Source organism: Ambystoma mexicanum, chromosome 10 (genome assembly GCF_040938575.1).
Source record: "Ambystoma mexicanum isolate Mex_15411 chromosome 10, UKY_AmexF1_1, whole genome shotgun sequence".
Taxonomy (NCBI): Eukaryota; Metazoa; Chordata; class Amphibia; order Caudata; family Ambystomatidae; genus Ambystoma; species Ambystoma mexicanum.
In genome coordinates this window covers 900,352,035-900,376,375 of record NC_090932.1, presented here as the reverse complement: position 1 = coordinate 900,376,375, position 24,341 = coordinate 900,352,035, and the positions used below count along the sequence as shown (strand labels likewise).

General features: G+C 45.4%; 1 protein-coding gene across 7 annotated transcripts in view; it reads left to right on the top strand.

Annotated features, from left to right (window-relative positions):
* ATP11B (ATPase phospholipid transporting 11B (putative)) overlaps positions 1-24,341 on the top strand; it is a 1,683,501-nt gene that overhangs the window by 46,913 nt on the left and 1,612,247 nt on the right. The window lies entirely within an intron of this gene.

Sequence of the window (24,341 nt, the reverse complement as noted above, 5' to 3'; positions counted from 1 at the left end):
TGCCAGCTTCCAAATTTCTCATTTTTAATACAATTATCAAATTTCTTTACACCTGCAATTGTAAAATGTGTTCGATTATTGCATTTAACAACCTTCTAATCACAGGGCCATTCTTAGGATGCTGTAAAAAGTGTGAATATCAACATCTCTTCTGACAAGAGCAGGATAAGCGTGAAGTATAAATACAAAAACAGCAAGCGCAACCCTATGCACGTCACTATCAGTGAGGACCATATGTTTAACTGCTTAGAACAGATATGCACCTCTAAATGAATCTGGATACTGATCTTATTTCCAATTTCTGATCAAGAACTGAAGTTTAGGGATAACTTTGATGCGTCAATGTGTTTCTAAAGTTCGTTTTTGGCCTACTAAAATTCTCAGAAAGTCTTTGCACTCCTGCTAAAATATCTATAAGGAGTGTCCTCCGAATTCTAGTTCATGCGAAATCTGTATCATTCACAAGTCGTTGCTTTGTCGTCCTTCTTCTTAGTCATCGATCCGAGTATGCACATAATGAAATTCTTCTTGTCTTGCTTCTGGATCGGCACGGTGGAAGGGAGGGTCTCACCTTTCTACGACTTTAGATCACCCAAGTGAAGCCAGGCTCGTCTTCCTTGGACCTTTACAGCTTAAGGGGTTATATTTTCAACGCAAAAGGGCCCATTAAAATGTGGCTCATGCCACTTTCTAGTAACATTTTTTTATCAGGATAAAGTCACCAACATATAACTGGGGTGCCGATAGAAGTTCATTTGGGTTGGTTGTTGAGTTGTCTTCATCTGTGTTGTGAGAGAGATGCTAGACGCCATACATGTCAATCATGCAATTTATCACAAAGTTCTAGCTACACTCTGGGCATCATTTATACTCCTAATTGGAGGTGTAAGAGGGGGTTCTCCTTCACCGCTGTCACTAACTCATGAGGAGTGAGGTGATGGTCTGATCCTGGCTGATTCCAAAGGGCATATAAAGTTAAGGGTAGGCAATATAGCCATCCCTTCTTCAACATAATTTTAAACTTGGCAATCCTTTCTTTAAGGTGGTCGTTGAGTCTCTCTCACATGTTCCGTTAACTTGCGGGTGATGAGCAAAGGAAAATGTCTTTTATATTCAATAGAAGCACTATTTGTTCAAATAACTCATTAACAAAATGTGGCCTGTTGTCGGATCACAGCACTTAACACACACCCCATCTCGGAAAGACTATGTGCACTAAAAACGTTGCTGTGCAAGTGGCATCAGGGTGTGTACACAGACCTGTCTCGATCAACCTAGAAGGGACACACCACCACTAATAGATACCTATATCCGTTGCACATCTGCAGCATATCGACATAATCAATATGTAAATGCTGAAACGGACCATTTGGCGATACATTACCCCTCTAATTGTTCTCGGTGTATGCTCAGCATTAAACGTTTGACACACAATGCAGCTAACCATAAACAGTAAAACATGCTCCAACAAATTCGGAATGAACCAGTCTTCCGAAATCGTAGCAGCAAGACTCTCCTTAGTTACATGCGCGGGGTAATGCAGCTGTTCAAGCGCGACCTTTAATAATGCTACTGGCATCTCGGCTTGCCAGTGCTATCTTGTCGTCATAATGCTCCATTGGGGGATAAAGAACACCCCCTTTGTTTCCATAATTCCTACTCTTCTTGTGGTGCACTCCCTTGAATCTCCTTTAGTTGGGTTATCGACAATTTATTAACCCCTTCTTGCATCAACATGGTTGTAACTACTTTTCTTTAACATTCTCAGTATCAAACTCAAACTATCAGGAGAATATGCTACCCTTTTGGCGTCTTCGTCTGCGGCTTAGTTCCCGCAAGCGATATCTGTTTTCTTAATGTGAGCTGCGCATTTAACGACCGCTATGGCCACTGGGAGTAGAAGTGCCTTAACAAGCCTGTCCAATAAGGATGCATGCTGCACCGAGTGCCGTCCGCACGGAGATAGCCCCTCCTTTTCCAATGCGCTAATCCTGCGGGTACGATTGATGTCACGTAGGCGGAGTCACTGTACACAGTCACTTCCTCCCTATGTTTTTCTCAAGTGCGACAATAAGCGCTACTAATTCTGCTGCTTGCGCTGGAAAGTGAGACGGCAGTCTTGCATAGGCTACAACTTCAAATTCTCAATTTTAATTTGTGTCTCATTACTGCAACGCCTGAATGCGTTCCCCTACTAGTCTGATCAATTTTTGAAAGAACCAACAATAAAGAGAATTTCCCTGCCCGCCAAAGCATTTTCCTTTACTCGGGGTATATCGTCATAAAATTCAACATAATTAGCACAGTCGTGCACATGATCACCTTCTTTTACTGGCTCAGCTATACATGTCGCAGGATTCACTATTTTGCATCTTACAATCTTAATTGTTGGATTAGAAATCATTACCTCGTAAACTGAAGCTCTTTAGGATGTCAATGTGCCTTTTGATGTCTCTAAAATGGCAAACCGAGCCTGCTCCACGAAAAGGGTCATCGAGCAGTCCATGACAATACTTGTAGGACTTCTCAATTGCGAACGCGGCGACTGCCAAAGGCTGTAGCAAGGGAAGGGTCCTATAACTCGGTCTAAAATCCCACTGTAATATGCTAAAGAATTGTACCCCAATGTGGTTCTCTGTGTAAGCACTGCTGTCGTGACCATCCCATTTGTGTGCAAAAACAAATATAATTTCTCAGCGTAATTGGGAATTCCTAAAACAGGGGCTGTAAAAATTGCTTTTTTTCAACTCCTCAAACCTTTCCTCATTTCCTCAGTCCATTCTTTTTTTACTTTCTTCACTTGTGCTTTCTTTAAAACTTTTAAAAGGGGTTTTGTGTATGAACTGTAATCAAACAGCCAGGCTGCATAACCCCAGAAACAGTTACATCTGTTTCACTGTATTTGGCTTTGCGGTTTTCATAATCGCCTCAGCTCTCTAAGGTGACAACTTTTTTCCTTAATGTGAAATCAGCTGCCCTATGTATAACGCCTCTTCTTGGCAGTATTTTAACTACTCACTGTCTATCTTATATCCCTTGTCTGCTAGAATAGTTATCAACTGAATAGAATCTTGTCTGCACTCCTCTTCCATGGTGCTACAAATTAAAATGTCATCTACGTATTGTATCGCCACACTCTTAAGATCAATATTACCTAAATCCATCTGTAGGACTCTATTCAAGATTGATGGGGACTCACAGTATCCCTGTTGCAAACAAGTGTGTTTCAGTCGAGTTTGGTGGAACGTAAAGGATGTCAAGTCTTGTGAATCCTTGCGCAACGGGATCGAGAAAAACACACTTTTCAAATGGATCACCATGAAATATCGAGCTTCTACCGGGATAGTGCACAGTATCATTGCCCGATTAGGAACTAGAGCAAACTCTGCCTTTATAGTCTGGTTAATCTGTGTCATATCTATATAAATGTCCACGACCCTCCTTTAGATTTTTTGATAAGATACACTGCGGTATTATACAACTATTCTGATGGCACCAGAATCCCTGGTTTCATCAGTGCTGAAATGGTCTGAAATATACCTTCATCAGCCTCTTGAGACATAGGGGTAATGTCTTGCTCGAGGTAAAATCGCTCCTGGCTTCTGCTTTATTTTAACCTCCCCCCTATTCCCTTTAAAAAACCTATGGCATAAGGGCCTGTGGTCCAAAGGACGATTGGCAACTTCTTTAAGTCTTCCTGAAAACATGATGGACGCTGACGCATTATCGCCATTTGCTGTGGGACCTCCCTTTTTGCTATCCTTATGCAGTATGTCATGCTCATAAAGAACACCACTTTATCATCTGTTTGGTCTTCCCTAAATATGTCAGCCTGCATCTGGACTGGGAATTAAACCTTCCTTGTGCAAACAGTATCTCCCCACTTGTGGTGGCTCCTCTTGAACCAATCCTGGGCCTTCAACACCCCCGCTCTGACCTTCAACCCACCAGTACATGTTGATTCTTCAACAGACCCTCTGAATTAACTGGACTTGACACCATGCAAGATCTTCCTTCTGCAAGGGGCTTTCCTAATAGAATATTAGGACTCCTTGAGTTTTGAGACAACCTGGTCCCTGAGGCTACTTAGACAGAACCAGGGGTCCTTTGCACTATTTTGGCTGCTCAAGGTAAGGTCACTCAGGTGGTCTCTTTTGAAAAGGATGCACTTGCGCAGGGGCGCTGTTGAGCAGCCGTCAAGATGGCCGCATAGCTCTTTAGCTCCTAGCACAGCCGCTTTTGATCCAAATACATCTGTGGTCCGCTATTCTTCCACGTCTTCATTCCTGCCCCCCTGTCTGGCTGATATCTGGGGCTACGTGCTGGCAAAATTTGGGTACAAATCGGACCTCGGAAAGCGACGAATTGCTCGTCTGGCCTGCCCCTTTGCTGAGCCGGCTCTCGAGGCTGTGGAGACGTGCGGCGGCCTAGAGCGGCACATAAATCTGCCTGGACCCCCTCGCCATCAAGGCTTGCGGCGGCCGCCTGCTCGAGATGTCTGCTGCGACTTCCTGGCCTGACCGCCAACAAGGGCGAAACATGTTTGGGGATGCTTGTGGTCTCGTGCAGAAGGGATGTGGCCTAGCAGTTCGGGCTGGACTGCCCCTTTTGGGGTGGGACCAAGCCTGATTTGCATATGGTCTTTCCCTTCTGTAATGGCTTGGCAGGCGAAGAACGGTGGTCTGGAGGGTTGCCCAGAGCATTGCCAGTGGTTAAGATTAATTCTAAACCTTCCAGCCATCACCTCTGTGTTTTTGCTATGTCACCCCAAGTGGGACGGGTATGCCCAGACGTGGGTCCCGTGCCTGCTGGGCCTAGAGACCCAAGCTACTCCTCACTGATGAGCCCCAACAAGGGCGAAACATGTTTGGGGATGCTTGTGGTCTCGTGCAGAAGGGATGTGGCCTAGCAGTTCGGGCTGGACTGCCCCTTTTGGGGTGGGACCAAGCCTGATTTGCATATGGTCTTTCCCTTCTGTAATGGCTTGGCAGGCGAAGAACGGTGGTCTGGAGGGTTGCCCAGAGCATTGCCAGTGGTTAAGATTAATTCTAAACCTTCCAGCCATCACCTCTGTGTTTTTGCCTTGACCGCCCGGGGACCAGCGCCGCGTGTGATACGCGTGTTCTGCCTTTTGATCTGGAGTCGCCGCGGGCGGCTCCGCCTCCGCACGAAGCCGACGTTTGGATTCCATAGCTGCTGGCTGTCCTGGCCTGCACTGGCCCTTGCCCCCTCGCATCCACTGAGGCCGCCCGGCAGTGATACGACTGGCCCTTCCTCCGGCTGAGCCTGGTGTCGTGAAGGGGACCCAATTATCCCACATCCGTGCTGCTGTTGGTGCGGCGTGTCCCTTGGCCCTCTGAGTCGTGCGGCCGCATTTGCGAGCCTGGGTGCGCTACACGCTCGCAGCGGGTGGCTCCTGTGGGCCACCTGAGGATCCGGCTACTCGCGGCCTGTATCGCAGGCTGCGCTCCAGATGAGGAGCTGGGGGGGCCACTGCACGTCAACCCCCACTGCCCCCCCCCTCTAGCCTACCTGCTGCCCACCATCCCCTAGCGGCAGCTGATCTCTGTGACTCTGAGGCTCTGACACATCAACAACACACAATAACTTCGCCCCAGTCAATACGTTTGCAGTCTGGTTGTGTAATTGGTCTGCAACGCTCCACTTGTCCTCCATTCACCTCTCTAGTACTGCCTTCTCCAGTCCCTGCCCCCTGGCAACGTAGGCTCTCGCCTTACAGAACTGTGCCCCATTGATGAATAATTGTCTGGTGTGCTACTCCAAACAACGGGAGCCTACCACTTCAACGTCCTCCCCCGGCCTTCGTATTCACCTTTTGGCTTGGTATCGTTGCACTGGAGTGGCCGGGTGAGACCACTTGGCATTGTTCGCATTAACTATTAAAAAAAGGAAACTGCTGCTCCCAGTACAAGCTTCTCTGACTTTGCGCTCGTATTGCCCATCCTGTTTGAGGCATTGAGTCTGTGACCTGCCTGTGGCTTAGCTACATTCACTGCGGTGGTACGGTTTTGGCATTATACCCGCACCTCCCTGACACCTGCAGCCTTACCGCCCCTCCCTAAGGCTGTCCACGCGAATGCTGAGACCACTGAGATGCTTCATCAACCCTCGTCTCCCCAACTGAGGTGCTTGTGATTCATCTTCCTCCCTCCCTCTTCGTCACACGGCCTCCTGGTTAAATATACCCACCTGTGACCCCTCCCTGAGCACTGTGCGCCCAGTTACCATCCTCCACGATGTCCAACAGATCCAGGAACACTAACAAATAGGGATGTAACGGTATTACGGTATACCGTTAAAGATACCGTGAACCACTTAATTGAACAATAATAACCGTCACATTGTTTGTTTATACCGGTATACCGTTCATACCATTAAGTGGGCTTTTCAATCTGATTTAGAAAGGCTGCAGTAAGCAAGTGCTGCACAGTCTTGGTCTTTCACTGTTGGATGTGCCGTCTGCTAAGTAGTTTCAGTTTGAGCAGTATTTAATGCCATTCCATAAACCACACGGGCCTGACACAAAAGCAATATGTTAGCAATAGGAAGAATAAATACAGTGCCAAGAAGGAAGAGGGTTTTTTTTTTTTATGTACATTATTTTTAAAGCGCTCAAACAGCCTGCGGGCATCGAGGCGCTGTTAAAGAAATTGGTTTTGTTTATTTAGTTGCGTAATTGTTTTTGTCTTCGTTGCGTATTTATAACGCAATTAAGCACCCAGAGGTTTCTAAGCGCGGACCCAGGGATCGAACCTGTGTTGCTTCGTGTCGTCTTGCTTCCAAGGCACGCACGTTGCCGCTGAGCTATCCTCCCGGGACTTTGGGTTGGTGGCTTTGGGGTTTATATATTTATAATGGATAATGTTTTCTAAACATATGACAATGGGGGATTTGCCTGGTTCTTTCATTGAATTTACATATAATAAGTCACACTGCGAAATGTAATCATCTCTGTGGGTATTCCCTGCTGCCATACCAAAGGGTAACATGTCTGTGATTACTGAACACCTTTTGGCCCGGAAGTAAACTAAAGGCTGTAACATAAAGAGAGAGTGTGTGCGTGTGTGTGTGTGTGTGTGTGTGTGTGTTGTTTGTGTATGCGCACAAGCGTATACTACCATCAGACTCCATTGATCTGTGGCATGCAGATTATCAAGATGGCAACATGTTCATCTTCACCAGTAGCCAGTGGGGGGAGCTACAAGCCTAAAGGACCACTTAAGAAAAGCTATTCAGTTTGCTTTGCCAGTTGCAGCAGGCCCCCCCCCTTTCCACACGTGTTTGTGTTTGGTGGAAGCAAGGGGTGGCATTTCAGTGGAAAGTATGTTGAAAAGCCCAATTCTAGCCCTGGGTGCCTGGTTTTGTTTGTGATGATAAACCTGACAATTTATGACCTTTTAGAAAATATTTGTTAAGATTAGTTAACTCCACCTGCGATAACCATGATATACCGTCATTTGGCAAGAAGGTTATTGTACCGTCATAAAACTAATACCGTGACACCCCTACTAACAAATCTGGAGCCATGGACAAATTCGCCAAAGTTACCCCAAGGTCTGACTCGGCCCATACATCGGGAGATCAGGTGGACGAGGCGCCCCCCGCTGAGGCACCGGCCACTGACCTGACGGTTATGATGGAATAAATGGCTAGGAACTTTGCAGCCTTCCATGAAAAGCTGGACGACATCAATTCTAATGTGGCGTCTCTCAGGGCCAAGCTAGAGCAGCAGGGAACGAGAATCACGGATGCTGAAAGCGGGGTCGGAACTAACGAGGACAATATTGCTGCACTGCAGGGCACTGTGTCCTCTCTGGTCACCAATATGAAGTCGGTCAAGATCTGGCGCCTTCAACGTGAAATGAACCCTCTGTGTTCGAGTTGGACAAGGTTCCCATCGCTATTGGGTGTTTGATGATGATGATGATGATGATGTTTCAGTTGTACAGGCCTTAATGGAATTCAGGGGATGTTTGTTTCTCCCTTCCTGTTTCAGTGGTCTAGAGATACTTTAAGGGACTCAACTATAAAGGCCCCTCTTCCGCCTTGAGACATTAATGCTATCCTCCCAGTCCTGACACGCCAGCCTCTTGTGCCTATAGCCATGGCAGACGTCAGTCCAGTTTTGTCGAAGACTGCCTTTCTGGTGACTTTTACCTCCCCTGGGCGAGATTCTTAGTTTTTGGAGGACCATATCTGGAAAAGCAAGTGTGCAAATTAATCATTACCCCTTGGATAGGGTCTTATATAAAACCTCTCTCCTTTTGACAGCCTTCATGCCCATTCTCGGTGGCCAAAATCGACCTCTCCTGGTGTTTTGTAGAACTGTCCTTAGTATGTTATTGCTAGTGCCTCCACTTTGCCATCATCTCCTTGTCATTTTGCTAACATTACTGCATGGATGCTGGCTCTCAGACCTGTGCTGGGTTTGGTGAAGCAGTGTTGCAATGTATTTGGCTAGACTATGCTATGCCCAAACGCCCTCTTAGGAGGTTGCCAAGAATAAAGAACTCTGGGTATGGAGGAAATGAAACCGAACATTGGAGTAAATTTAAAGTTATTGTAGTGACTATTGTAGTCCTAGTCCATCCACCCTTTTCTGCTCGCACCATCCCCGCCTTCTCTGCCAAAACATAGACCTCAATTATGTAAATCATGGTTGAGCAAGGCTGCCACCTGGAAAGATGTGCGCTTATGCACACATGGATGCTGCTGCGCATCAAAATTGATTCAGATATTTTTAGTGGACAAAAAAGGGTCTGCATGTCTGAGTATGGATGGAAAGGGAACATGGACCAAGAGTATAGTCGTCACTGCACTGAGTAACTTTAGCTTTAATTTGCAGGTTGCATATTTGTGTATCGTATTTAAAATGTACGTGTGGTGAGCTACTCTTCAAATACCTGGCGGCTATTCGCTATTGCTTCTGCAGTGGTGTGACCAAACATTCCCCTTGACCCCATGTTTTAGTAAAACCGTTTACGTTGTGGTGTGAATGGGTGGTGAATCTCTTAGGAAAGCAAAACCAATTTACATCTACCTTTTTTTGCTATTCTTTTAAATGCTAGGCATTGTGATGTTGGAATGACAAGTCATGGTTGCATTTCACCAACTGAACCATGTATCCCCTGCTATGAAGTCCTACCTGTTCATGCAGCCTCAGCTCTAACGTATTGGCATCGGTGTATTAGGATGCTTTAAAAAATGTTGCAATACCCCACAAGAAAGCTCAACTGTAACAGAGACGTATCCTATGCCTCTTCCCATCCCTTGCACTTCTCTTAGTTCAGGAGTAACATTTCAAGTTTTAATGTACTAGCCAGGCTAAAGTCACTGTCTCCTCACTTCCCTACATGCAGACAGCACGCCATTTCTTTCTCTCCAAGAATCCAGTATCGTTCACATTTTGAAGCCTGTCTTGGTTCATAATTTGACATGTGGAAGATTTGCCCCGATTGATGATGACCTGGAAAAATGGTGGCTATACGTAACTGCAGGACATAATGTAAAACTATCTTGCGCAGTAGTCGACTATATGGACATGATATTATCAAACGAAAGTCACGACAAATCAAGTGAAGGAGAACATAAATCAGATGGTTAGACTGTGGCAGGGAACTATCGAGACGAAAAGAATATGCTTTGGCCCATATCACGCTTTGATTTTCACTCTTATAACTTGTGACTTATCGTTTGATTACCTGGAACACTCCACTGAGTCTTTCTTTATTTTAATTTTTTTTCATCGCTCTGTTTAAGGAGGATAATGAACAAGTGTGTAACAAAAGTTTAATCGTTTGTATTTAAAATGTAGTTTTACAATAAAAAAATAATAATAATTTGACATGGGAAGTTTACCACACAGCTCAGTTTCCCCATACTCCATAAAAGGTTTAAATCCATGCCAGGGCTACCATATTGCTTAGTACCACTCACAGGGGTCACTGTCTGCATATTCAAACTGGGCCACAGGGTGGCTTCTCTGGTAGCTCAGTAAAGTTGCTATGGTCTCCCTAGCATCTCCCCATATCAACGTCCAACAGATTACTAGGTCCTTAGAAAAAGTGTTGTAACATCGCACAGGAGGACATGTGCTATTTTTATTGATTTGATGGTTCTTTTTGCCTATACCAGGGGCCTTGGGGGGCGGGGTGAGGAGGGGAAATGTAGGAGTTGAATTGTTGCGATGCTTCTGCAATGTTTTTATGCGATTCTGTTGTATTCTTCTCATGCATCTTTAAAATTTCAACTTCACAACGCGTATATTACCCAAGGGTATATACAAACTCTCATAGCATTTGATAGTTCTTCTTTTGTGTTGCGACCTCTTAACAATTAAGTTTGTTTTTATGTAATCAAAATGTAATCAAAAATATTCTTTATTTTGTATAATACATGGAAAGGAAGTGAAAAACAGTGTATACACAAATCCTCATTCATTAAAAATACATAGCTAAATCAATGATTCAACAATTAGTTTCAATTAGAAAAAAACACGGAACCAACTCTGTAACTCATAAAAACCAACCACATTCATTCACATACATAATCCATTAATACAGTGCAAAAGGCGCAAAGTGAACAATTACGATAGTTCTTACAATTCGAGCCAGAGTCTAAAGTGCTGTTTTCACATTGAATGCACCAATTAATTACAATACTGGCATGTATCACATGTCTAATTCAGATACAAAGATTCTCCATAAAAGTCATGTAGCCTATCCAGTTTTTGTTGTCCTGTGGAGCTTATGACAAAAAGGTGTCGACTTGAGTTTCGGCTCGGTAATCTACATAATTTTCATACCCAAGCCATCTTCAGGACATAAAAAGACCCCATTTGTGATCACATTGGTGAGTGCTGCCAATTTGATATGCTGAGTGTCTAGATTAACAACATCGAGAAAAGGGATGGGGAAATGGGGTGAGGTAGAAGAGAAGAGATGGAAAATAAGTCATTAATAACTGCTTCTAGACATCTTCCAATTTGTCATTGCTTGTCTAATTGAGATAACATGTCAAAAATAACACAAACAATTCAAAACATTATGTTTGAACCCATATTAAAAAATGCAAAGGGTCGCAGTCGCCCCACACCGGATCCTCAATCTCTCACATTTGCAACCAACTGGCTCTCCCAAAATTAACGATAAAAAAAGACACTTGCTAATAAAAGGCAGTTAACACTGTAGAAGGGTGACTCTGCATGCATGCATCATTACCAATTCTACGGCAATGGTTATTGCTCCTCTCCCCTGTGCTGTAGGTCTATGCTAAAATATGAAGGTCGAACGACCATGCAGACAAACCAGACTCATTGATCTGTTTATGGATGCCCATAGTTAAGTGCTCGTACCTCTGCAGTTAACGGCATGTGTTGAGCCGGAAGGCATAACCTCCCAGTTGCCAGTACCTGAACTAGAAGTCCTATGGGGACGGTCTAAAGGGCATGTTGGGGATACCTATAGGGCCAGCTGCCTAGTCATCCCAATTCCTAAGCACCTGAGAACAAACAGCATGCTTAACAAATTGCGCTAGCATACCTATTAAATGAATTTGCAACAAAAGAGGCGTCATCCAACCCTAGTGTGTGCTGCCTAGAACCGAATTGGTGTGGTCCTGGTATTTCAGTCTCCCAGGTGGTGTTCCTAGAAATCTCAGTCGTTCGAAATGTTGAGCAGTGTAATCTACAAAGGGGCGCAAAATAGATGTAATGTGCAAATACTTTAAAAACAATAGCAATGATCTAGTATGTCTCATAACAGGGGGAAAGTCATTCAATTGTTACCTCCCCAAGACTACCAGTCTGAGTCTTTGTATGGGAGCCCAAACCAGGCTCATCAATTATGTTAATGTTAAAGGTATTTATATATTTATATAACGCACCGTAACCAATGGAATTGATCTCCAGGCGTTTAGGTGGATCTGCAAAGAAAGAGGTGGGGTTGGGTTAGTGGGGTGAAGAGGGGGTAGGAAAGTGAGAAGGTGGTGTCCTGTTGGCAGCTTCAGTTCGGTTTTCACCATGCGCTGAAGTTTGGTGTGAATATAGGATCGATGTGAGTCCTTGTGTGCTGTTAGTGTGATTTATGTGTTGATTGTTGTTGTGGTGTGGTGAAGTGCGTGTGGTTTGCTGTGAGAGAATTGGTTGTGTGGGTTTTTTGTGGGAGTTAAGTATGCAGAAATGTGATCTTTTGGTTAGTGGGTTACATGTCTCTTAATCCTTGTACTTCTCGTTTTATGTATCCAGTTGTCATACTGGGTAGGTATATTCTTTCTCTTTCCTTTCCTGGCTGTCTAGTTTCTAGGGCGATGGCGTCGCTGGTTCCCAGCTAAGTTATCTGAGCTTAGTACACCCGGTTGGCAAGCATTATCCCCTACTCAGATAGTGGTGCTATATTATCATTCACCAGCTCTTTCCGATCCATTTAATGTCGGTCGTCCATTGCTGCCTGTGATTACACTGTGGGCCGAGGTGTTATTTATGGGTCATCTTTGCCTTCCTTCCCGATTGATCTGTGGTCGTTCTTTGGTCTGATTGTAGGTGGTCTGTCTTTCAATCAGTAAGTGGTTATGCTGTAGATCGGTATATTCCTTACTTCTATTGAGGGCCGAAGACTTTGGGATTAGGGATAGGTTTCCTCTCTCAGCATAGTTCTGCTGTGTATGCTCCTATAGGCATTCTTTCTAGTTATGGGGTGAAGAGCCAGGATTTGGGAGTTTCCTGAATTGTAGGTGAACCCTTTTGTATGTTATCTGATAATTCGTTCCATTATAATATGCAAAATAAACCAGGGTAGGTCAATTAATCAAGAGTTTATCATGTTCGAAAAAGAGTACACTGGCATGACTGCAGTCGGCACACTTATCCTGACCATACCGTGTGGGAGAACAGAAAGTTGATCTACCTCCTAGATGAGTTGAATTGAATAGTGCTGGGGCACTTCACTGCACCGCCTCTTCTAGATTGTATAGTGACATCTTTACGGCTGATGTGAGCTATTCCCATCTAAAGAAAGGGAAACATATCAACTCCAAATGACTGATGTGAAAGGGAGATCATGAGGAGAAAGACCTGAGTGAAGAACAGGGTGATCCCAGATGGTATTTAACGAAGACAGCAAAGCCGGTTGTTGTCTCCCAAATATCCCTCTGGGCACCCGGAGCAAATCGAGGGGCTCTTCAGGGAACTAGCAAATGAAGGTTGGCCAGCAGTGTGAAACACACTGAAACAATGTGTGAAAAGCAATGTCAGAAGATGACACTAATTGGAAGATTGTCGAACTGAAATAAATACCCCGACCCGTAGTGGCGACACAAGAAAAACACAACTATTATTCATTGCTGCATTTCGCAATCTTAAAGACAAAAGCTCACCATATGTGACCCGCAGTCCAAAAACCTCTAAAGTCGTCATTCTGAAAAAGGGAGAGGCGTCCTTCTGAAACGAAAGCAAGTGTTGCTTACCCGGTTTCATCTTTCAAACATCTTGGAAAATTTCACCTGTTTCCAATAGTTGCTCAAAACAACTTTATCCGAGCGCAACGGCAACCGTAAACAAGACTTCTCTCACTATCACAGCCCTATTTGGGGGCGACTAAAACCAGAAGTGGAAATGTGTGTGCAATGGACGTAAGCAATCAGATTGCATACACCCCCTAGCGAGTGAGTTTATTTTTCGGCCAATCGCGGCTGCCATGTTGGAAAAGACCTGAAGGGGACTTTCCCAGCCTTCATTGATGGTTTCAAAGGAAGGTTGAAAAGGCCTTGCCATCGTAATACGGCAATTACAGTAATTAGAAAACTGCTAATTACGGTAATTTGGAAAGCCTAGAGTCCTATTCTTTTCATGAGGAACATTGAAATCTATAGAATAGATACAGAATAGCACCATAACTTGACAATTCCAGATGAAGACTTAATGCTCTGTGCCTGCTACTGGGCTTTGGAGACCTTGGTGATGTAACACTGCATAAATATAAAGTAGAGCAATTCCAAAGTAACTACATTGCAATGATCTATTTGGGATAAAGCCACAGCCTGTCCAAGCTCTGTATAACTGAGAAAGCTAGTAACCGTTAACCGTATGATGCTTGATAATTCCAAATATATATTATGTGAAATGATGAAATGAAAGTAGTGTGTTGGCAGAGAAGTCTAATTTTAGACCCTTTATTGGGTGGCTTTATAAAACCTGTTGCTCCATTGCGAATATCCAGGGTTAGTAAATTAAGTGTGTTTTTATTTTGTAGTATTTAAATGAGACACTTGCCTTCATACGTTAAACATTGCAAACTTGTTTAAACTGGAGCGGGTTTAACATGAGCATGCATTGGGGGTTGTGCAAAAGTAAACAGTTTCTCTATGAGCATACAGCTTTTTGACATGTTTTAGCTTCGTCGTGGTGCTGAATAGAATGCTGTAGTGAAAAATACGGTTCTCTTGCAGAGACCGTGTCTTGTTGAAGGACCTCTTTCCTGGGAATTGCATTGCTGTTGCCCTGAGTCCTTTTGAAGTCAGAATGCAGTTAATACCAGTACTTATGTACTGCATTCTGAACATTCTGATTGGCTGAGAGTAGGTCAATAACGATTTACAAATGATGTACTCTGTTCACGTCTGTGTACTGCTAACAGCAATATTCATTGGCTATCTCGGATGCACCTGAAATCCTAATCTCCCTCTTGAGACAAAAAAAAACGCCCTGGCGTGCCTCCAGTATTTCTCAAGTACCTGTCTAGACTAATTATCTCTAATAAAAATAGAGCAAACCGTAGGCCTGTGTAAAAGTGATGCAATTCCCCTGACTCAAATTCTTCATATAGAGCGCTCACTGCTGCGAGGCTGACATTGGAATCTGTCTATTTACATTACGAGATGGCTAGATATAACTTTAAATGTATTTTGATTGGACTACAAGGTCTTGTCCATGATGAAATAAAGGCTATTTTGATCGTAATATTTAGGAATGAATGGTAAAAATAAGAGCAAACTATTTTGGACAACAAAATAAAACTGCAAAGAGCACCATCACCTGGGTTTTGTAGTTGCTCTATGGAATGAGAAGCATGACTCGTGCAAGAAACGCGGAACAAGTCTAAAAGCAAAACGTTGAAGAATTAGTTGGCATTGCTGCTAAGTTTATTATAAACCGTGTGTTTTTTTTAAAACAACCCTGGAGTTATTGCTTTTATGAAAGCATGCTCTCACGTATGTAACAAAAGGCGTGAAATGAGGCATATGGGCGTGTAATGAAAAGTGCACGTCACCAAGGCGAAGCACTAGTTGCTGTGTGGATTTTTATTATTTATTTTTTACACATTTCGTGCAAGTGGGTTCTAAAAGAATTGTGGTTTAAATGTGAATGCCGGGGAAATATAGTCCGAAGATCAACTATTTGGATCTATATTAAAATAAAAAGCCATCTCACCAAAGCCCAATGTAGACATTTTATTGCAAGCCATGGCTCTGAAAAAAATACTTTTTGTTTACTTTTCTGGTTATCCAATCCTCTGTTGCAAAACTGCTAGGACCTTACTCGGCCCACATTTTTTTCATCCCTATTGTCTTCTCACTGCTTTTTTTACATTTCTTTTTTTCCCCGCCCATGTCCCACCTACTGTTTATTATTTAAATATATTTAATTTTGAAGATGCTTTACTTGCGTTTCTTTCAAATTTCGATTATTCCTACTTAAATGTGTGCATTTCGGTGCAATGGCCTTGTATTGAAACACGTTCGCATAACAGTTTTTCACTGAAATTACTTGCATTGAAATGGGTGAGATGGAAAAAAGGGATGTCGAGTGTTTAAAATCGTGATGTGCACCTGTTTAACCATCTGCTTCAAATGCTGAAGGCCTATGTGTTAAACCATTTATATTCTTTGCTTGCCACTTGCTTACTCTTTTAATTGGGAGCAAGATCCAATTGGGTCTCCTGGAGACACAATTAACAAATGAGGACAACCTAAATGCTTGGGTGCAGCACAATTTACCCTATTGGGGAGTGAGGTTAAGTAACCTGTGATTAAGACTTCTCCCTGCTTGCCAAAGGTACTATGCACACCTCTTATAAGTCTTCTGAAGGGAAGCAGTGGGGTTTCATTCAAAATGAAACTCTTCCTCTGACCTATGAACCTCTGAATCTGGTGATGACGCTGCTTCCAGTTTCAGAAGTGGGGCAGTAGCTCATGCAAAAGATTGTGGTTGCCTTTAAAACCGTTTTTCCTTTGGCCAAAGACCAAAAGGGAAGCCACCTACCCTCCTGTGCATTGTTTCCCAAGCTGGAAGGTACCTGCCATGGTTCCCAGCACCAAGGAGGAGCTGCAGCCACTTTTGCTCTCCCCCAAACTCCAAAGATGGCAGTCTACCTCAATCTGCGTATCTTAAATCAATTCTCAAATGAGAAGAGTTTTACCATACGAAACTACCAACTCAGTAGACTAACAAAGAGTGTTTCAAGCTACTGCGCGTGGTTACCTAGTAGCTGAAGTAGCATAGTGTCTCCCAGTTTTCTACTGCAAAACAGTTTATTGGCAAAACTGAATTTGAGCCAATTTGAGAAATCTGTTGGTTTTTTGCCCCAGGTCTTATTTTGGAGATGGAAACAAACACTAGCACTTCTCATTGACCATGGAACAGGTTGACCATCGGGAAAAACAGTACGAGGCATGGCATAGACAAACCGTTGCCATACTTGGTTTTGTCAGTTAACAGGAGAACAGGGCTGCCTGTCCGTTATTGTCTGGCACTCACACATGCAGCCAGGATGGATTGTTGCATCTGGGCGGAAGCACTGAACTGCACAATCCCCATTTGTATTTGTATGCCTTCTGGTGTAGTGGTAGGCGTGTTTGATTAAGCAGCAGACTCCGGAACCCAAGCCCCCCGCCACCCCCCTGGCCGCATCGCCCCTTTTTGCTTTTCCAGAATGGGTAGAGAGAGTAAGTGGTTTCATCTCCCAAGCACAGTGAACATAGCCGTGTAGGGGATTCAGCCATACCAATCTAACGCTGGCCCAGGGCTAACGGCATACACATGCGAGCAGACATGTCGAAACAAACAACATATCATTATCAGAGTTCAGGAGGACCCTTAAGGCATCAGGCGGCCTTCAGATTCTTTGCAAATGCCTTATAGTGCAAGCCATTTGATGTTTTTTTTGTTGCACAACTAGGACATTAATGCGTTTCCAAATCATTCTCTTGGATAAACTGCGATCCTCTTAAGTGTGCTTCTCTTCCCCTGACCCCCAAACCCCCCCTCCCAAATGACTGTATGGGAATGCTTTGTTGGGCTCAAGGTCCTTTACAAACCCACCAGTACATTCTGGCGGTCTCACTTTGAGCTGGCAAGCAGTGTTGGGCTAATAGAAATAACTTTGGCCATGTTACCAGCAACTGCTAACATTTATAAATCGGAATATCCTTTTTTATGTTTTAGGAATCGCCAGGAAACATTTGCTCATACTGGGGCTAGAAGGGCTGTGTCTTTGCTATTCATGTATTGCCCTAGACTGAAGAGTTTGCTCAATAAAGCTTTCAGGCAAATAGATCTATTTCTGCTCATGAACTTACTTTGGTTAACCAATAATTCAACAAAGCCATACAGATTCACAACCTAATGCTGTCCTAAAATTGTGTCCCCTGTTGCACTACTTCTCTTCTTGAGAAATGCATTTCCTTCGATATTTATTTTCTATTTTTAGTTTGGGCCATTAGGGGTTTGTGACACCTATACGCATAAACTATTGCATTAGATTACAGGTAGGAAAGAATGGCATACAAGGAGGGACACACAGCCTCTAGGTGTTGTTTGCCCACCCATTGACTACCCAGGGCCATGCCAATCCTTCTGGCCATTCCCACGCAGGTCCTGCCCTTCCCCGCCTAAAACCCCTCCTCATGGGAACTCTTTCAGCTACCTTTATTCAAGCCTTACCATCAAACTTTGTACTGGAAGTGTCTGCAAGTGTTTTTTCAAAGGTCTTGTGAGAGTTAATGACTTAATTGGAGTTATAATCCTGCTACTGGTGTTACGAACATTTCGTAACCAGGTCGCCTTCAACCACTCTATTTATAAGCACTCTGTGTGTCCTTCACCGAAGTCCCGTTAAAAATGATCATTGGCGAAGCCAACAGTTTTGGATTGTGTACAAGTATTGGGCATGTTCCAGGTATTGCCATAAGATGCCCATGTACTGCTGGGATGGTCAGGAAAGGTCCCCGCGAGCAAGGGGGAGATAGGGAGCAGGGGTTTGTTGCATACATCACATTGATGACTAGGGGGTGGGGGTGCAGCAAACTGAGCGCGATGTTGTCATATGTATCCAGTGTAGTTAACTATGGATGAGATATGTTACTGTAATGTTACATTTTGTTTAGAACTGATATATATTCATTTACACGCATACAGAAAAATAAAATGTTAAAACCACCAAATGAAACCTAAACACAATTCACACATGGGGTGCTCCGACATGGAAACTGAAAGACAGGATAGGTTTTTAATGTGCATGCAAGGAAGATGGCGGTCATAGAGAACCAACTGTGAAGAAAATGTGACTGTTAATAAACATGCATGCACGCTGATACAAGTACATAAGGAAATTTCTGAATCTAAATTTGGACTTTTTACAAAGAGATTAAAACATGGCAGTCAGGGCTGTTTGCACAGTGAAGTTTGACTTTTGAGAAACTGATTCTGCAGGATTTCAGAGGCCTGCAGAATCAGGCCTATTTGTTTTTGGCCAGCAGTAAAACATGGGATGAGTCCATGCCCAAGGCTAAGGTAATTGAAACCCAGGAGTTTCAATTGTAATTTCAGATTTGCTGTGTGCGATGAAAAGGCAGCTATTTAGATTTTAATGGTCCAATGGAACCAGTGAACTGGGGAATAAGATGATTATCGCTAATTCAAAGAGAACTTGTTTACCCAGCCTTCTTCATATTGCTTGAAATATTTATGCGAGCCATGTGCAATTAAAGGTTAAGGTTGAAAGGGCTTAGGGCAGTTATTACTATTAATTAATTGTGTTTGGATACAAATGTTTAACTGAATGATGTCATGACCTACCACGGACAAATCCTAAAAGGATGTGTGTTCTACATGTGAGCTGAAGATTGTAGTTAGGATAACCGCTGCCAATGAGATGAGAATGTAGGAATTGGGAAAAGATGGATTTTTGTCCAATCATGTGTGGGGTGGATTGTAAATAAGTTTCTGAGGCTTGTGGAATCTGCTTAGATCACATGCTGTGCATAGGCCGACATCTAGTGGAAGCTGCGGAGTATTACAGTTTGTTTTTCGAAAGTCGAAAATGGGCGTCGACACAGGCGTGCCAGTAATACTATCCCTAGTGTGACGTCCACTGTACCCAAGATCCCTCACGCGTGTAGGATCCTCAGATTGTTTTTTTCCGCCATACTGGTCGGAAGCATCTTGCGGAGTTCCCTGGCCTTAGCCATACTTTTGCGTTATTATAATTTTAATTCTTATTCTTATTCATTCCCTTCCCCACCCCAACGTCGACCCTCAACCTCGACGACGGCTGGAGAAGTCATCGACCGTCGACTGCTGCACGACGGATCTGGGCCTCGGTAGGCCGCTGGCCTCGGCCCGGGCCTAGTAGGCCGCTGGCCTCGGCCCTTACAAGTAGGGAGAGTGGGGGGTGGTACATACTCTTCACTCTTGATATATAGTTACATTTATATATATTCCTACACTTAGCAGCCCGCTGCCTTAAGGTGCGTATGGAGGGTACCCCTTTTCAATTCTGCCCCAAGTGCAATCGCAAATACCCTTGGGTCGACAGGCACGCCACGTGCAATCTCTGCTTGCCGAGGGATCACCCCGAAGCGAACTGCAGAGCGTGTAGTAGGTTTAAACCTAAGACACTTAAGGACCGTTCGACAAAGCGTTGGGCCCACCACGCCAGGCAGGAGGCCATGGCAGCGGAGGGCGCCTTCAGCGATGGCAGCGACGCCGTACTTTCGGACGGCGAGGGCATTACGGCGTCGAAAGACAGCCGACGAGCGCAGGTCCCCGACCTCGGAAGGTCGTCCGGCAAGGCGGCTATGGGGAAGACCCCCGGCGACGCAAGCGCTACACACCTAACACACACTAAACACACTAAGACCAACCGGACCTCGACGACGTCGACTTCCCGGAAAGAGGCACAAAAAGAACGGTCCGACTCGGTGTCCTCTGGGCGCTCTCGATCGAGATCGCCTCACGACGCAAGGCAATCATCCACTCTTGCCAAGAGTGCCTCGCTACACACACTAACGGAAGTTCGATCGTCGGGAGACGAAGACGACTTCCACCCCCAGGCCGCGCTCCAAGATACCGAGACCGCGGTTAACACCAGTGAGGCCCCACGCCCGAAGCACACAGATACCTTTCCAGACCCTCGACGCCAGGCGTCGAAAGTCTCTGGGGCCCCCAAGGGACAGGGAAAACATTTTTCCACGCACGGAGAAGGGGGGAAACAGCGGAAAGCACAGCCTTCCACCCCTGTAAAGCCTAAGCAGACAAGCAAACACAAGTCTACCCTTGAAAATAAATCACCTGCTAAAGTAATACCCTGTTCCAGGGAATGGTCCAGTGAAGACATAGACAGGGTTATGTCTAGGATGTCTTCCTTGGCTGATTTTTATGATAAGAACCCAGAACACTTTCTTTCATATAACCCTCAAGGGGCCACACCCTCAGGCTCCTCCGATCCTATCCCGCTAAGTAAAAAGCCCCGGGTCGAAAGACCTGAACCCTTCGAGGTTCAGCCTTACTCCACTCCATATTCTACTCCACTCCCCAGTTATCAGGGACAAGTTTTCCCTGAAGAGGACCAGGAGTTTGCAATTATGGAAGAACAAACCGGGACAGATTACTATGCAGAGGATGAGGACCTGGAGGAGGGAGAAGATGAGCAGGAAATTTACAGAGTAGATTCCCCAGTACAAAGCGAAGCCCCAGTTACTGACTCTCCAGTTGATAACCAGCCCCTCCTTAACGAGGTTCTCGCTCGAGCAGCGGAACACTTCCACATCGACACCCACGGTGTACAGGAGGAAAGGGACTTCGCGGAGGAGTTTGTAGGAGAGAGAAGACCGGTCGCTCAGACCATCCCTATCCTCAAATCCATCCAACGAAGAATAGATCCTTCCCTGGTGAATCCTAACCTCACCAGAGCTGTCAACCCCAGAATTGAAAAGATTTTCCGGGCAGCCCAGTCTGACCCTCTGTATATAAAGGGACATCTTAAACCAGATTCCCTAGTGGTGACCAACACTAGAAAGAGGGCTGGCACGCCCTTATCTTCATCAGAAGCTCCTCCCGACAAGGAGAGCAAAAAACTTTACGGGTTTGGCAGAAAGGTAGCCTCAACGTCCGCCTACCAAGCAAGGATTGCGAATTCCACCACCCTGTTGGCTAGTTACAATTGCCATCAATGGGAAGAAGTCGCGGCGCTCATTGCCTCTGCTCCAGAACCGTTAAAGGGCCAGCTGGCTCGGATCTCGGCAGAGGGGAGAGCCGTGTCTGGTTGCATTTTAAAAGCAACTTTCGACGCCGCTGACAACGCAGGGAGATTGATAGCAGAAGGTACTGTTATCAAGAGACATGCGTGGTTACGGCAGTCGGGATTCAAGACAGAAACCCAGGCTTCTTTAATAGACAAGCCAGTGGAACCCGACCTATTGTTTGGGAAAGCGGTCGAAGACGCACTTAAAAATGCCAAAGATGAATATGACACTCTCAAATCCCTTGGCCAGCTTACCAACAAACCCCCTAACCAGAGGGGGAACAATAATTTTCGTCGCCCACGCGGCCAAAATTCACAAAGAGGCAACTATGCCCAGGGACAAGGTACACAATGGAATAACAACCAGCAGTCTACCCAGAGTTACGGCAGGGGTAACAAGAGAGGTCGTGGAAGAGGCAGAGGCAGCCCCAACAAGGGCGGTGGCACGCCTCCACCAAAACAGTGACGCTCAGTTCAGGGTCCCTTGCCACGCAACCCCAGTAGGGGGACGCATTTCCACCTTCACCCAGGCTTGGGAAGGGATCACCTCAGACAGATGGGTGCTGTCAACAGTATCCGCAGGATATTGTATAGAACTACTGCAGCGTCCCCGGAATCATCCTCCACGACAAAGAGTGCACTCCCTAGAGCATCAAAGGATCCTTCTCGAGGAGATCGCCATTCTGCTAGAAAAGGACGCGATAGAACTCGTCCCAGGACACCAGGTAAACAAGGGTATCTATTCAACTTACTTCCTTGTGCCAAAGAAAGATTTGACAATGCGCCCAGTATTGGACTTACGGCCTGCCAACAAATATGTCAAGCCCCAAAAATTCCGTATGACCACGCTACAAGAGGTAATCCCCCTCCTAAAAAAGGGGGATTACATGGCAACCTTGGATATGAAAGATGCTTATTTTCATATTTCCATGCTCCCAGCGCACAAGAAGTACTTGCGCTTCAAGGTGGACAGTCGCCACTACCAATTCAAGGTACTGCCCTTCGGGATAGCTTCAGCACCAAGGGTATTCACCAAGGTACTGGCGGTGGCGGCTGCACACCTACGCAGGGAAGCAATCCCGGTGTACCCTTATCTGGACGACTGGCTCATAACGGGGGAAACCCCAGGAATTTGCAGGTCAAACATTCAGAGGACTATCGACCTCCTCCACGAATTAGGCTTCTCCATCAACGAGAAAAAGTCAAGTCTGGTGCCAAGCACCTCAAAACAGTTTCTAGGAGCTATCCTAGATACTCAGAAAGGATTGACCTTCCCTTCGGAAGAGAGAATTCGGAATATACTTCTGCAAATTCCGCATTATCAGTCAGGTCAACAGATAACAGTACGCAAAGCTATGCGGTTACTGGGCATGATGGCGTCATGCATTTACCTGGTCCCCCACGCGCGTCTGCGCATGCGTCCCATGCAGGAATGGTTGGCGAAACAGTGGTCTCAGGCAAGTGGTCATTGGGACGATCTAGTGGTCGTTTCGCCAACACTCGTACAGAGCCTACACTGGTGGACAAGAGAGAATCTCGCAAAGGGGAAACCCTTTTACGATCCCGAAGTACAAGCCGTGGTGACTACAGATGCATGCCTGACTGGGTGGGGAGCTCACCATCTCCACCACACAGCTCAGGGTCTCTGGTCTCACTCAGTAGCCAAGAACCACATCAATCTGCTAGAGCTTCTGGCAGTATTCCGAGCGCTAAGGGCGTTCGAGCCCCATCTACTGAACTTGTCGGTGCAGATCAGGACGGACAGCACGACAGCCATGTTCTATCTGAACAAGCAAGGGGGGACTCGTTCGCCAAATCTGTCCAAGCTTGCCCAGAAAATATGGATATGGGCACTCAGACGGAACATCTTCCTGTCATCGCAACATGTTCCAGGGGAGCTCAATTCCCTAGCGGATGCTCTAAGCAGAAACTCCCTCCCAGAAGAACACGAATGGGTCCTTCACAGAGACGTAGTAGAAAATCTCTTCTCTCAGTGGGGTTTCCCCACTATAGACCTATTCGCCACAAGCGAAAACAAACAATACCCAGGATTTGCATCCAGGTTCCCCCAGCCGGACTCCCAAGGGAATGCCCTGTGGATGAACTGGTCAGGGATGTTTGCGTACGCTTTTCCACCAACTCCTCTCATCAGGAAGGTGGTGTACAAGATGAACAAGGAATCTATGACGCTCATCCTAGTTGCTCCCATGTGGGCGAGACAACCATGGTTTCCACACCTACGCAGGATGGCGGTGTGCGAACCCATCAGACTCCCAGCCTGGTACAACCTACTGTCCCAGCAACAGGGTCAAACAGTGCATCAGGAACCCAACTCTATGAACCTAGCAGCATGGCTCCTGAAGTCATAGAGTTTGGACATCTCAAATTACCACAGAGGTGTATGGACATTCTAAAGGAGTCCAGGAAACCAAATACAAGGCACTGTTACTTTGATAAGTGGAAAAGATTCGTTATCTGGTGCCAGAATAAACAAATCAACCCGGTTGATTGCACTCCTTCCAACGTTGTGACATACATGCTCCACCTGCTGGATGCAGGGTTGGTTTTTAACTCGCTGAAAGTACACCTGGCAGCCCTCTCGGCTTACACCACATCCCATAACAAGGTCTCGTGGTGGAAAGTACCAGTGGTTAAAGCCTTCATGGAAGGAGTAAAGAGACTTCACCCTCCTATTTCGAACCCACCGCCAGGATGGGACCTCAACGTGGTGCTAGCTAAGCTCATGGGACCCCCATTCGAACCCATGCATAAAAGTAGTCTCAAACACCTGACTTATAAAACGGC